Raw genomic sequence first — 14,964 nt, 5'->3', positions numbered from 1 at the left:
GGGGAGGCACAGGGAGGGCCTGGGGGTCTGTGAAGGGCCCGGGGCTGAGAAGCACCCAAGGGTGGGGAAAGGTGTTCTGGGCAGAGGGTGGGGAGCGGGGCTGCTGTGTTCAGGGAACGGCGCTGGGAGGCTGCAGCCAGCCTGCTGTGGGGGCCACATGAGGACCCTGGAAGCTCTGTGGAGAACAGGGGCCCGTGGAGGGCTGAGCTGCCACCTGTGCCATCTGACCTGATGGAATGGGGCTGGGGTGGAGGCGGGCGGCAGGGCTGGTGGAGGGTGGGAGCGGTGGAGGGGCAAGCACGTGTGTGTGTGGATTGGCATGTGCGTGTGGGTATGCCTACTGAGCTGATTTCCTGACTGCAGTGGGTGAGCAGTGCATGCTGCCCCTACCCCATTGCTGGGGGCTGGAGTGACCCCCTAAGAGATTGCATGTGGAGGTGGGGCCTGCAGGGCAGGGCGTGCACCACGGCGCTCTGTACCCCATGAACTTTGGGGTCCCTTATCAGAATGATGGGCCGGGCACGCACTGGACACACCCACGTGGTGGCAGGCGCTGGGCCTCCGGCCGTCAGGTGGCAGCAAGCACAGGAGGCCTTGAAGCCCGGGGAGATGGCTCTGGCCCAGCTGGCGCCCTGAAGCCTGGCTGCGAGCTGGCCCCCACCGGCCTAGGCCCAGGACGGGCACAGGCTACTGGCTTCAGCCTGCACGGGCTCCCCCACAGCACCAGCCCACGTGCAGGCCGACCAGGCCAACCTGTGTGGGTGCGCAGCAGGTCCCAGGCCTGGCTGTGAACATACTCAGTTTGAATTCGGTGCCCTTCCAGGAAGTCCTGAGCCACCTTTGTGTCAGGCCTGAAGCCTGGCTGCGGCCATGCATGCATGCCTCCCAGTTCCTGGGAAAAAGCTCTGGAGGTGACCTTGGCCTCCAGCTCCTCCCAGGCATCCTCGTCATTCACAGGAGAGAAAGCAGGTGGCAGGGAGGGGCAGGCGGGCGCCATGCGGGCAGCTGGCATTGGGTCACATGGTTAGGTCAGAGCACGCCGTGAGCCACTGGTCTTATAAACTTCCGATGGTAATTGAATCCGGGCAGGTGTCCTTGACAGGGGTCGTTAAACGCAACAGCAAGAGTGGGCTTGGGTTTATGGCTCCCTGTCCCCAGCTCCTCTCGGGAAAGGCAAGGCTGAGCATCTGCTGAGGCTGCACGGGGGCAGGAGGATGGACGCAATGACCTCCACACAGGGAGGCCTTGAGGGCAGTCAGCGGGCTCCAGGAGGGCGTTGGCCGCTGCTGGCATAGGGGTGCCATGCTGACTTGGAGCCTGTGCCCACCTCTGATGCCCCAGGCTGGCAAGGGAGGAGGGGACCATGGCTCAGACCTTTTGGGTGCTGCAATAGTGTGGGGGCAGTGCTGAGCCTGCAGCGGACAGCAGGGGCCTCTGGGGGCAGCGGGGCTGGACCTGAGGCTGGAGGGTCAGGATGTCTGCTGCCCACTGGGCAGAGGGTTACATGGGGTGGGGCAGGTAGGAACTCAGGCTGCCCCAGGCAGGACTGGGGGGTCCCTGGGAAAGCCTGCTGTGCCTGCCTCAAGAGCTTCCCGGCAGAGCTGGTGAGGGCTGTGGGGGCGGCCGCTGGGCACGCCTGGCTTGGGTGGGGGGTCAGGGTTGGTGAATTATTCAGAGTAGCCAAAGGTGTTGAGTTGGAAGCCAACTAAAAAGCTCTCTGCAGTGCCGCGCTGTGACGGATCATAACCCCAAGCGCACTCGTTCCACGCAGCGTCCTCAGGGGCAGAACGCCCCATAACAGGCTGCTGACACCCATTGTCTGTGGGCAGCCCGCCCAGGGGCGGCCTGCCCAGGGGTGCCCTTCTGTGGTGCTCCCCAGGGCTGGTCGCCAGCTTGGACGTCCTGTCCGGCTGCGGCTGTAGCAGGGATGCAGCTGTGTGGCTCCTAATGAGAGGGTCAGGGGCCACACAGGCTGTGCTGTCAGGTGTCCTAGTCCCCAGGCCTCGTGTGGAGTGACAGCAAGGCGTGGTGTGGAAAGTCAGGTGACTTTGGTGGCCAAAGACAGGTTGGCAACCTCAGCTGTTGCCGTAGCTGTTGCTTGTCTGCAGGTCTGGGAACCTTCTAGTGCCAAAGCCCCCAGCATGCAGAGTCGCCCACCACATGGGGTGGGGGATGGCTTCAGGCCTACAGAGGAAGGGAGGGAACCGAGAGGAGTAACATGGTGGGAGGCCCAGCCATGGCTCTGGTGACATCGCCATGTACCTACTGTGTACGGCTTTGTGCCAGGCACCAAGGCTTCGGTGTAAGAGGTGCCCCCCGTCCCAGCCTGGGGAGACCCGTGGAAGAGGCGTACCTTGCGCCGGCCAGCCTGGCTCAGCTTCAGCCAGAGCTCCAGGTATGGCATCCCACCTCCCTGGCCTGAGTCAGGCCGTGTCCTGGCCATGGGTGTCCCCAGCTTGCACCCTTCATGAGGGTCCCATCAGGTCCCGGGATCTCCAGGACAATCACTTCAGCACCGTGATCATGAGGCTGTGTCCCCTGGGGCCAGCTGCGGGCCTGCGTCCTGCTCCTGTCTCCACTGGCTGGGCCTCCAGTCTCTCTGGGCCTCGGCTTCCTCATCTGCAGAATGGGGTTGCGACGGTGGCCTTGATGGACCATTGGGAGGGTGCAGTGAACTTGTCACACGGCACAGAGCACAGGCTCCCAGCGGACCTCAGTCCCCGGAGCTCCATGTCCTGGAGGCCACACACAGTGCTCCGTCACCTCAGCCCCGTCAAAGGGCAGGACTTGGGTGGTCAGGGGGGCATGGGCACCAGGGTCACTGATGGTGGAGCCGCAGGACCTGGGGTCACCCAGTCACCCCTCTGCTCCGACAGGCCTGGCGTAGCAGCGGGAGGCGTGGCAGTGCCCCTCCTTCCCAGGTCAGCTGCTGGTGTGGCTCCTGCTGTGCGTGTGCAGGGCAGGCCCGTTCATCAGGAGGCTGGAGAAGCCTGTGGCAGCCCCTCCCTCAAGGCCACGGCAGGGCTGCAAGCCACAGCCGGTGTCTGGGGCCTACTTGGGCCCCAGAGTCTGGCCACAAGGGCGGCAGGTGAGCAAAGGAGCCCGTGATGTCTTGTGCAGGCGGGACCCAGGAGTGCCTGCTGTCTGGGAGGAGGGCGGACCGGCAGCCGCTCCTGCTGGCTGGAGCCTGCAAGCTGTAATTTGATACCATCTCAGCACAAACAAGGCCTGATTTCTGCAGACTAGATGGCTGCTGTCAGTGCAGCAGGGGACGGGCCATTAGGCACGCACAGGGTCTTTGTCTCCTGGCTGGGAGGTGTGGGTTGATTCTTCAGTCCTCATTTGACCGAATTGTCCAGACACAATGGGGGTGGCTGCAGAAAAGGGAGGAGGTATGCAGGGACCACATCTGGAAAAACCGCTCTTCCCCACGTGGTCCTGACCCCAGCCTGCCCAGCACAGAGGCCACTTGGACAGCAGGGTGGGAGGCGAGATCCATGTCTGTCCTGACAGGACAATGGGGCCGTGAGGAAGGCTGCTGTCCCTGGGGTTTGTGGGACACCACGCAACAGTGGGTCCCGGCAGGCAAGAGGGCCTGGAGGGGTCTGCGGAGGGCACAGGAGAGCTGTGCGCTGGTGTCTCCGCACATGGCACGCAGGAGCAGTCTTGCTGGTGGCACGTTCCCACGAGTCTTCCTGGTTGGGGGTCACTGTGTTTTGTGTGGTGACATGGGGCCCCAGGTCCTTCCGGCATCTCACCCTGGGGGCCTCATTTCTGCCAGTGAGGGGAAGGGGGAGCACTGGGGGTCCCAGGTTCGGCCATCCCTCAGTGCAAGGAGCAGGGGGTGTGGACAGGCCACAAAGCCAGAGAGCCGGGCATCCTGGGCATCCTGGGCATCCTCTGATGCCCAGGGCTGATGGAGGGAAGAGGAACACGAGAAAGTCTGCAGTGTGAGGCCACGGAAAAGCAAAGCCACGTACCCACAAACACATGTGTGCAAGTGCATAGAGAATGTTCTGGAATGCTACAGTCACCCTGGGGAGGCCACTTGGACTGAAAGGGGGACAAGGGCAGCGTCTGTGCCTGTTTGGTTTGGATTTTCAAGGTACATAGCTACTCACAGATCACTTGCATAATTAAAAAAAAACTGGAACAAATTCCTTGGGAGGTTGGGGTAAGGAACTGTGAGGCAGAAACAAGCTGTGCTGGGGGCGTTCACCCAGCTGCCCCCTCGGGTCCCCTCTTGGGCCCCTGGTGGGGCAGGGCCCCATGCCCCCATCCCCCAGGCTGGCTTCCCTGTCTGGGGCCCACGTGCAGCAGGAGGTGGGCAGGGCCCTCGGGGATGTGTGGATGGGTGAGCCCCCTGGTCTGGGGTCACATGGTGTACCCCAGTGTGAGGCACTGACAGAGTGGGCTCTGGGCCCTGGGTCGAGGTTCTGGAACCCCCAAAGGGGCCTTGGGAGTGAAGGTGTCTTCTAGACAAGAAGTTCAGGGCAGCTCCGTGACTTTTATAAAATTTGAAAAATCCAAAATAATCACAAGGAAAAATAGTCAGGCTATTACCACATCCCCTGAGCTGCCCATGAACAGGTTGGTGTCCAAGGTTTTGGGGTATTTTCTGCGAATGAGTTCTTATTATTAATTCTTATGAGTTGTTATGAATTTAGAATGTGCTACATACACTGCATTTTAAATCTTCAAGATCTTTTATATAAATACATGCCAAAAATAGTGTCTAACACTTGTCTAGGGTTCTCTTATTTGGATCACCACCAGGGGTGACCTCCTGTTCCTGGGGGGACATTTGAGGCACTGCCAAGTCTCCCCAGCTCAAACGGTGTCCCCTGTCACCACCCTGGGCAGCATCTCCCCATCACAGCACTCAGCCGCCCCCTCCTTTCTGCTGCCTCTCCTAGACACATTTCTGCCTCAGGACCTTTGCCTGTTCCAGGAGCTTGGACGGGACTGTTCCCTCCCCCACACAGTATTCCTGTAATTGCTCTGCCACTTTGCTGGGGTCTCTGCTCAGTCTCCCCCTTGTCAGAGAGTCTCCCTGACCCCCAGCCTACCTCGATGCACCCTGTCCTGCCCACAGGTCAGTTTCCATTCCCTGACCCCCATTTCCCCTCTTTTTCAGCATTTTGTGTCATCTGGACGTGCATTTCCTCTGCTTCCGTGCTGACTCTCCCCCTGCGGAAAGCGAGGCCCCCCAGGGTCTGACCTCCTCAGCGCTGTCCTCCACTCTGCACCCAGCACAGAGGGTGGCACTCCGGAAAGGCTCGCCAAAGGGGTGCATGGGTGCTTCCTCGATCCCTTGTCTAGTTGCCCCCAAATCTATCCTCGGAAGCAGCCCCGGAGGGCCGGGCGGCACACACACGTGCGCCCAGGGAAGGCGGCCCCGCGCTTGCCACCCCCGCCGCCGGCCTGCGGGCAAGGCCCCTCGTGGGGCTGCGCGGCCGCTCCCCGTGTTTCGTGGACGTTTGTCCTCCTTTGGTGAATTGCCACTTTCACCTTTTTGCCCATTTTTTTCCCCCGATGCCCCCTTTCCTCACTGATTCCTGAGTTCCCAGGACGGCGTGCGCTCCCCTTTGCGGCGGGTGTGTTACAGGCCCCGGGGACCCGGGGGGAGATGGTCCTGGCGGGGGCGGCCCACGACCCGCCCCCTGCAGGGCTCCGGGCGCCCGGGGGCAGCGCACCGCTTTGCGGAGAACGTCACCTCTTCCCTGTAGGGCGCCCGGCGGCCTGTGTCTTCCTAACGGGAGTTCCTTTAGTCTTTTATTCACGATACTTGGTGTTTGCCCAGAGCCTTCATACAGCGCCCCAGCTCGCTTTGTCATCCACCCAACGGGGCAGGAAAGGCCCCTGCTTGCAGCCGCCCCCACAGGGTGTCCTCCCGCCTGGCCAGCGCCCCCAGGCCTCGCCGCAGGGCCCCTCGGGAGGTGACAGACGCCCACCACACGAAGGTGCGGAACCTCCCGCGGTGCTGCCGCCCCCCCGGCCGGAGAGCCCCCCCGCCGCCGGGAGGGACTCGCTCCAAGCCGTGGTGGCCGGGAAAGGTCAGTCACAGGCACAGCGCCTAGCGAGCCCCCTGCGTGGGGCCGCCTCCCCAGACGCCCCTTCCGAGTGTCAAGTATAAGTAAGTGTTAAAACCCCAACAACCCGCCGGCCCCCCCGTGGGCGGGGCTCCTGCTGCTGCGGGGCGGGGCCTCGGGCCGGATCCTCCGGGAGGGGCGGGAGGGGCCCGGCGGGAAGGAAGGAAGGGCGTGGACGGGAGGGGGTGTAGGAGGGGGGTAGGAGGGCGTGGACGGGAGGCGGGGTAGGAGGGGGGTAGTCCTGCGTCGAGGAAGGGAGCACCCGAGCTGCCGAGCTGCCGTCTCTGTCCTCCAGCGCCCAGAGGCCGCCCTGCTTCCAGAGGCTTCTCTTTAGGGGGAGGCTCTGCGCTTCCGGGCGGGGCTCATACCAAGGGGCTAGCGGCCAGCACCCCCCCTGCTTTATGCAGGACCTTTTTGATGAGACCACAAAGGCGCTCATTTCCGGCTGTCCCAGCAGAGAGGGCCAGTCTGGTGTCCCTAACCTCCCACCAGGGGCCGGGGGCCGCCGCGGTCACGCCCCTTACCAGGGTCCAGACGGGAGCCCCCAGCTGGGGAATGTCCCTGCCAAGGTGCCGGGCTGTCGCTCTGACCCGATGTCCCCGCTAGCCTGCTGCCCACCCAGGGGTGAGCTCTGGGCTCTCCGCATCTCAGACGAGGGTGGTGTTGGCTGGCTGCCCTGTTCTGGACCCACCCCGAGCAGATCCGTGTGGTCATGCATTTAAATCCCCCGCAGACGATGAGGGACTGGGCAGTCACTCCCCTGGCTTCCGCAGACACACTCTGGGTGTAGGGGTCGGTGCTGGGGCCTGTCAGGGGGCTGCTCCCCAGCCCTGCTCCAGCCTGGGGTGTCAGATGCTCGCGGCCTACGAACAGCATGAGACACCCCCGCTCGTGGGCTTTCACTGTGATTTGCCATCTTTCTGAAAACAGGGCTTTGTTCTACCCAGTATCTGTGGTTTTTGGTGGGTTCTGAAGCATCTAATAAATATTTGGCTTCCTGTTAAAACTGTCCAGTGTTCTTTTTAGGTTTTCATATGGAAAGAGAATGGATATTTTTACCCCAACTCCTGGGAGCCCACAGACCAGGGTGGGCAGCGTGGGTGTCACCCCCTGGCTGGCTGCCTGGGTCAGGGGTGAAGACCCCGGCCCAGAGCTTGGAGGGGCCAGGCCTGAGTCCCGGAGGCTGCAGCTTTTTCCCTCAAGAAACGACCTGGTGCTTTATTTTGATTCTTTGAACAGAAAGTGGGCTGGGCTGGGCTGGGCGCCCGTACATCGGCCCCAGTGTGAAGGTCATGCTCTGCAGAAACCCCAGCCCGTCAGGGAGGTGAGCGCAGGGAGCAGCTTGGGGGGCCGAGGCAGGTGGCTCTGGAGCGCTTTGTTCCCCGGGGCCAGCTCCTCCAAGGCAGGGGGCCCAGTGGCCAGGTCCTGGAAGCACAGGACTCAGTTTGAATCTTGAGCTTCTGTTTCCTTGTCTCTAAACTGTTCACAAAATAACCCAGCATTGCCAGGATTCAGTGCTGGGGCTTAGTAAAGGCCAGCAACGCTGTCGGAGAGCGCCAGCTGGTGCCACCTGTCTGGGGAGTCCTGACAGGAAAAGCCGTTCCTGCTAACAGCCTGCAACCCAGGCCCTGGGGGCGGCTGGTGAAGGTCCTGGCCCTAGCCCCGCCAGGCCCGGGGGTCTCAGCCCTCTCTTCCTACAAAGCCCCCTTCCAAATCACGGGCCCTTGCTGCACTGTGAGCCCCAGGGGCAGGGTGTGGCCTGGGGCAGGTGTCCCAGGAGGCACAGCTCTGGGTGCAGGCTTAGCAGCCGCAGCTGGTAATGACAGGCTGTGAGTGTCCCCTAAGAGAAGCTGCCTCTTGCCTCGGTCAGCAGCTAAGGTGCAGGATGCCCTGGTGGGTCTGGGGGCACTGGCTGTGTCTCCAGGCTGGTTCGGGCATTTGGGGGTCCTGGAATGCTGCAGAGTGGTCCCTGGCTGGGCTTTGTCCAGCACCCAACCTTTCAGCAGGGGCTTGACCCTGGGGCTGTGGGGAGGAAGTGGGAGGAAAGGCCTCCCGCCCCTCTGGGAAGTCTGCAGCTTCCTGGGAGTGTTAGAGAAAAACCATCTGACTGGGTGGCTGGGATGCTGGGGGGCACTGGCCAATGGTCAGGGACAGAGTCAGGGAGGATTAAGCAGAAGAAGAGGCCTTGATATGTCTGATTTTAGTGTCAACTTGCCTGGGCCACAGGGCACCCAGAGATTTGGCCAAGTATTGCTTAGGGGTGTCTGTGAGGGTGTTTTTGGGTGAGATTTGCATTTGAATTGGTGGACCCCAGAAAGCAGGCTGGCCTCCCCAACATGGTGGGCCTTGTCCAGTCAGTCGAAGGCTTGCCTAGAACAAAGAGGCGACCCTCCCCTGGGTGAGCGGGAATTCTCACTGCCTGGCGGCCCTTGGCCTGGGACGTCGGCTTTTTCCTGGCCAAGTCTCCAGCTCCCTGATGGAGGCTGTGGGGCTTCTCGGCCTCCGGGTGAGCCGATCCTGCACCACGGATCTCACTGTATGTACACACGCCCTTAGCCGATTGACTCTGCTTCTCTGGGAACTGACCGATGCAGGTGTCAGTGGGAAACAGACTGAGGGCTTCTAATTGGAGCTAAGGACAGCTGTAATGGAGAGAGGGTCTGGGGTGGGGATGACCCGCTCCAACCCCCAGTGGGGCTCCATTCCCAAGCCAGACCCCGAAAGCAGGGCCCACTGGTGAGTGGGAGACATGTGGCCGCACGGGGCCGGGGTCGGACAGGACGATACGCTGGTCATCCAAGCAAGCTTCCTGGGAGAGGCTGTCCCCAGAGCCGTGGGCCATGACGAGGTGGAGGAGGGCCGCTTGGGGACTGTGCTGGCATGCACCGGTCCCCACTCCGGCTCGGGAGAGTGGAACAGGCTGCTCTGGGAGGGCGGGAGGGAGCCCCATGCTGAGAGCAGGTGGTCATGTGGTCACAGGCACGGGCCCCTTTCCAGACCCCTGTGGGCACTGATCATTTCTGGAGCCCGGAACTGGGCAGAGCCGGGCTCAGCAGGGGAACGCTGCAGGTACGAGTAGGCAGGTGGGCGCAGTGAAGACTGCCCCCTCAGGGCCGATACCTTCCTGGTTTGCGGGGCACACCTGCCTGTCCTCCAGCAGCTCCGGGGACTGTGGCCTGGCAAGAGGCTGTCGTGGCTCATGAGGTAAATCTCACCATTTACAGCTATTGACAGGGTGCGTGCGGCATCGACCCCTGGGCGGCGCGTGCTCACAGCCAGGCTGTCACAGCCGGCATGATGAATTGGCAGATCGCCGACCATGCTCCCCGACAAGCGATTGTTTCCTTGAAAATGAGAAATAACGATCAGGCCCAGAAGCAGATTATTAAGACAGACTTCCAGCGACTTTGTGGGTCGTCCTGGCTATTCCAATAATCAGGGTCTTCTAAAGAGACATGAGTTCCCAGGGACACCCAGTGGAGGGGCGGGAGCTGGGCCCTTCCTGCCCCTGCCCACGTCCTGGACACGCAGCCCAGGCGGACTGGGCGGGGGCCCGCTGTGGTGGCTCTAAGGGAGCACCCGCCAGACCTCCGGGCGGGCTTGGAGAAATGGGGGCACCTGCGTGGGAGGCCCCTGGAGGGGTGGTCATTCCCAGAGTGGGTGCCATTTGCCTATGGCCTCCCTGGGCCCCGGGGCCCCGTGTCTTTGGGCCTCACTCCTCTTCCAGGATGGAAAGGGACTCAAGTAAGTGGAGACAGATCCCCCACCCCGGGCTGCAGACAGCAGTGGGTAGGGGTGGGAGCCTGGCTGCCTCCCGGGAAGGATGCACAGGGCAGGGGTGCTAACAGGGAGAGAGCAGAGCCAACGACTGAATACAGGGAAGAGCAGGGAGAGGCCCCCAGGACCCGGCGGGCTCCGTCCCTTCCTCCCGCTGCACCCCATGTGCCCTGGGCCCGTCGAGGGGCTGAGCCCACACACAGGGTCTCAGGCTCCAGGTGCTGCCAGCAGGACTTGAGGCTGGAGAATCCGCCTGCCATTTCAAGGACCCCAAAGGCCGGAGAGGGGTCTGCAGGGGCGACCCTGGGCATTCATTCCTCGGCGGCTCCTGGGCTGGCGCAGGAGCTCAGCGGAGTCTCAGCTGGGCCCTGCTCTCGGCGAGCTCACTCTCGGGGGCTGAGACACAGCCAGCGAAGGGTTAAGGCACCAAGCCACTCCGCAGGGCCCTGCTAAGAAAATGATGTTCTGCTGTTTGATGTCATTTTAATTCCATTTCAAGGGCATTTAATCTCATTTGCCCGATGACGGATGCCTGGCTGTGGATGAAGTAACCTGCCACCCCTCCTCCAAGTGGAAGCGGGACCCTCTTAATGGAGACATAGCGTCACCGCGTCCTGCTGCACCTCGTGGGCAGCTGTGGGGTGCGTGAGGCAGCGAGGGCCTGACCCTGGGCTTGGCATCCACTCTGTCCTCAGAACTTTCCAGAAGCCGCCCTGTGCTTTGTCCTCCACCTCACACAGTTTTCTCAGGTCCAGGACAAAGGCCCAGGACGGCGCTTTGAGGCAGGTTCAGGGCCTGGGCGATGGCACGTGTTCATGTTGGGGGGGTGGGCAGTGCGGCCCTTTGGGGCTCTGAAGCCTGGGTGGGGGCAGTGGTGTGGCCGTGCCTAAGCTGGGGGCAGTGGCTGCTTTGTCTGGGGGCCTGTCCCTCCCTGGGATTGTGAGTTTCCCTGCGTCCATCCGCCTGGAGGTCTAGGGGCAGCAGGTGAGGTCACAGCCCCAAGAGGCCCCAGGTGCAGGGAGAGGAGCGGCCATAGGGCACATGGCCTCTGGTTACCTTCCCCTCCACAGACACATGGTCTTACTCCTGCTGGTAACTCCAGGCGTTCCAGAAACCTCTGCTGATCACTCTAACTGCTCACTCTGGTCTGGGCTTAGCAGATCTCTGGGCACCTCCGGGTGGGGCTGGTCCAGGCTTGGGGGTGGTGGGATCCAGGGACTCCAGAGAAGAGATGCCTTGAAAAGTGGGAGGCTGCAGGGTGGGGGTGGCCAGCCTCCACCCATGGTCTGGCAGAGGCCACGGCCCCAGCACCCAGCAGCAGGCCTGAGGTTTAGTATGGGCTCAGGACACCTGTTCCCTGCCTGAATGAGCCTCCCAATGCTGGGATGCCAGGGGACAGCATGGACATTTGGTCTGGGAGTGGGGAACAGTATGGCCTACAGGCTGGAGATGCTGAGACATCCAGTTATATCCAGAATGAGGGATCTTAACATTTCAGGCCCTACGAGCATGGCCACTGTGGCCGGCATTGCGGTTGAGCACCCGTGGTGCCCGGCGAGCCCCATTCCCATCATGATGCGCCTTGCCCCCCACCCCCACCACCCGTGGCCATCAGCTCAGGGATATGAGCCCGACCCAGCCAGGCAGGCTTGCCTGGGAAAGGGACACCAGCGGGCTCTCCCACAGCCGTGGGCTGTGTGGGAACAAGGGAGCTCATGTTTCGTGGCTGCTGGCAGGCAATGTCCACTCACAGTGGCCCCTGCCTGAGACCGAAGTGGACACCGAGTGTGTTTGTCTGCAACCCACCCTTCCTTCCATCCATCCATCCACTCATCACCCACCCACTGTCCATCCATTCATCCATCCACCATTTATTCGGATCCTGCTGTTCTCCTGGCCTCAGACTTACTGACAGTCAGTGTTCATAGCATCCTGAGCTGTGACAGAGGGTAGCTGGCGTGGGCGCGGGGCAGTCTGTGGCAGCTCAGAGGATTCCCCTGGCTCCAGCCAGCTCATAACACGATTTCTTACAAATAAAGCCACTCATGTCATTAAACCTGATACAACGTCAATCCCTTGTAAGACCCTTCAGGAGAGTAAGATTTACGCGCTAAGCAACAACCTTTCACCAGACTCCTAATTTGGGTCTGGAAAATGTTATTTGTGCAGCTTCAGGAATTTCTTAGCTCCTTGGAGGTCTGACGTCGAGAGCTGTGTCCCCAGAGGCAATAGAAACAGGCTGAGTGGGAACTCCACACCGAGAGCGATTTTAATAGACTGTGAACCAGCACAGGTGCCATGGTCACGGGGTCCAGGACGCCAAATAGCCAAGTACAAAGCTCAGAGAGCGCCGGGTTCCCTTCCTGCTTTGCTCGCCTTTCAGCTGTGTGACCTTGGACAAGCGATTCAACCTCTCTGGGCCTCAGCTCTCTCCTTGGCGAAGTGCAGGTGTTGATGTCCTCTTGTAGGTGGTGGGCCCAGCAAGTGCTTGTATGAGGTGGGTGTTAAAGGGCCTCGCCTGCCTGCCTGTTCTGGGGCCACTCCGTAGGTGTCCCAGGAGGGGCCTGGGCGCCTCACCCGCCTCGGCTTGATCCGTCAAGGCAGCTCCTCCAGCCTGGCCTCCACCCGCCTGTGGGAGGGGGGCAGGCAGGGTCATGGGGGGACTTGGCGGGAGCCCGCTCTCCCTTATTGGATTATCTCATTTGCAAACAATAAATGTCAGCAGCAGGAGGCCTTGTCAGACTCCCCTTCCAGGATGCAAATGTAGCCTTTATCTGCCTCTGCCCTTTATTAAAACAACCACAGAGCCACAGCGGATAAACAAGACAATTAAATGTAAATGATGTCATCTCCCTTCTCCGTGAGCATTAATGAGGCGCCCAGCCCTCACCAGCCAGCCGGAAGATGCTGAATCCGATTAAAACACAACCAAAGGCAACGCTGACCTTTAGCTTTTAACGACTGACCCAGCGCCAGGGGGTTGGTGTGGTCTCTGGGACAAGCTCACTCTGATTTTACAGCGATTACATTTAAATAGTGAATATTTACTGTCTCTCTGCAATGAGCCACCTTCCGTGCTGAATGGAACATGAAAAGTACAAGGTGCTCTGTGGACGTGGTCCTCCGTGTCCCTCACCCCGTGTCCCTACAGCACTGGCTGGTCTGTAGGGGGTGAACACACAGAGTGGGTGCCGGGCGCTAGCTGCACAGATTCCACACAAGCAGGGGAGGGCGTTGAGGGCCATGTGCAGGAGCTGAGAAATCGTGGGGTTCCCAGGAGGGAGGGGGTGGCAGCACGTCCAAGCTCCACTGGGGGCAGGTCCCACCCCGGCCCCACTCCATGCCTCCCACCCGCGAATCTGTCCTGTGCCACTGTCACCATCGCTGGCACTAGCAATAACCTCCTGGGTCGGGCACTTACTGGGGCTTTTAAAGGCCCTTAGCACATCATCCCCTTGCCCTCTCACAGCCACGATGAGGCAGGTGGTTGGATTCCACTTTACAGGTAGGGTAGGTGCACCAAGGGCATCAGAGGTGCCCCAGGCTGCACGCGGGGCAAGGAGCTGAGGCCTGACCCTGCTCCATGGGTGCCAAGGAGCCTGACGCCGCAGTGACCTGGGCGCCAGGGCCAGTGAGCCCTCCCCTCCAGCACGTCCAGTCCGGCAGAGCAAGGCCCTGCTGGGGTTTACCTGTTCCGGTGCCCAGCCCCGCGGGTCTCGGTGGGTGTCAGCATGGGGTGAATTCTCTCTGCACAGCTGGCCCTAAGTGAGCGCCTGAAGGTCCCACACCCTTAACTTGGTGCAGAGGGTGTCATGACATTCAAAGGGCTGGTGTTTACTGTGCTGTGGCCCTGGTGCTGGCGTCTCGCATGTGTGTGCGTGTGGATGTGCGTCGTGCATGCGTGTGCTCGCACAGGTGCGCATGCTGTGCACGTAGGCGTGTGTGTGCAGGACTGCCCGTGGACACTGCCTGCCTTTGTGCGCGAGCGTGTACACACCACGGCCCAGGTGGGTTGGGTGGGACTCCTCCGCCTCCAGGCCATCCCTCAAATGCTCAGCAGGAGTCCCTGGGGCTTCCAGCAGCTGGAATAGGCCACTGCATGGTGTCCCCTTTCTGGCTTTCATCAGGCAACCTGGGAGACCAGAGCAGGCAGGTGACAGCAGGTCCCCCATAGATGTGACCTGCAAGTGTGCTTGGACTGGACAGGGTGTAGGGGAGGCTGACTCCAGTCGGAATCCTCGTCCCTGTGGGGTGGGTCCTCTGCCCAGTAGGAGCTGTGCTCTGAGGCTACTCCCTGGTGGGGTTACTGGGAGCTCAGTGGGCAGGGGAGCTGCCCTGCAGCACACCTGGGAGGCAGGTGAGGGAGAAGGAAGCCCAGGGGAGCCTCTCAACTTGCCCAGGGTCACCTGGCAGGAAGCCAGGAGCCCGGGAGCTGGTTTGGGTGGTTTTATATCAACTGTACCAGGAAGATGAAAGAGTGCTGGAGAAGGGCCCCCAAAACCCTGGGCTGGGTGAGGCCTGTTTCGGCACCCAGGGTCTCTATGAGATGCTGAGCTGGGCGAAGGAAGCAGGCAGAGGCTCCTGGCAGGACTGGACTCTCCCCTCTCCACCTCCCTCTTTTCCAGGACTGACCCAGATTGAAAGCTGGCACCCTGGGAGCTGGGCCAGCCTAGCGTCAGGCTGAAGGAAAGTTCTGGTTAACAGCACAGACTCTGGACTGAGCACCTGGGCTCAGGCCCCGGCTCTGCCTTGTGCCTGCTGTGTGACCTCAGGCACATCACTTAACCTCTCTGAGCTTCTGTTTGCTCATCTGCAAGATGGGGGAGATGACACACCTGTCTCATGAACTTGGTCTAAGGGTTATACGTGCAGAAACACCAGGACAGGGCCTAGCCAGCACACAGCAAGTGTTCATATGATTATTACATTATTGCAGACAAATGGGCCAGCATCTAAATAGCTCTGACATTAAGTATGCAGTCAGTGAAGCCATGCCAGGGCTCCGGGAGCACTCTGGCAGCACCAGGGGGAGGCAGTTACAGGTACCATCAGGTGTGGCTGACCAGGGTGCTGCGCTGGGGTTTCTGGAGCCTCC

General features: G+C 61.3%; 1 long non-coding RNA gene across 5 annotated transcripts in view; it reads left to right on the top strand.

The window, feature by feature from the left end:
* The window catches only part of LOC140850680 (uncharacterized), a 109,434-nt gene that overhangs the window by 28,076 nt on the left and 66,394 nt on the right, over positions 1–14,964 (top strand). For 2 of the 5 annotated variants that reach the window (XR_012133618.1, XR_012133616.1), the window contains exon 3: positions 5,138–6,255. The exons of the other annotated variants lie outside the window; for them this stretch is intronic. This is a non-coding gene — a long non-coding RNA (uncharacterized lncRNA). Of the gene's footprint in view, positions 1–5,137; positions 6,256–14,964 lie in introns of those variants that run through there. 5 annotated transcript variants of the gene reach the window in all.

This window comes from Manis javanica, chromosome 8 (genome assembly GCF_040802235.1).
Source record: "Manis javanica isolate MJ-LG chromosome 8, MJ_LKY, whole genome shotgun sequence".
NCBI classification, from domain to species: domain Eukaryota; kingdom Metazoa; phylum Chordata; class Mammalia; order Pholidota; family Manidae; genus Manis; species Manis javanica.
The sequence above is the reverse complement of the archived record's forward strand: the minus strand, read 5'-3'. Positions and strand labels throughout refer to the sequence as shown.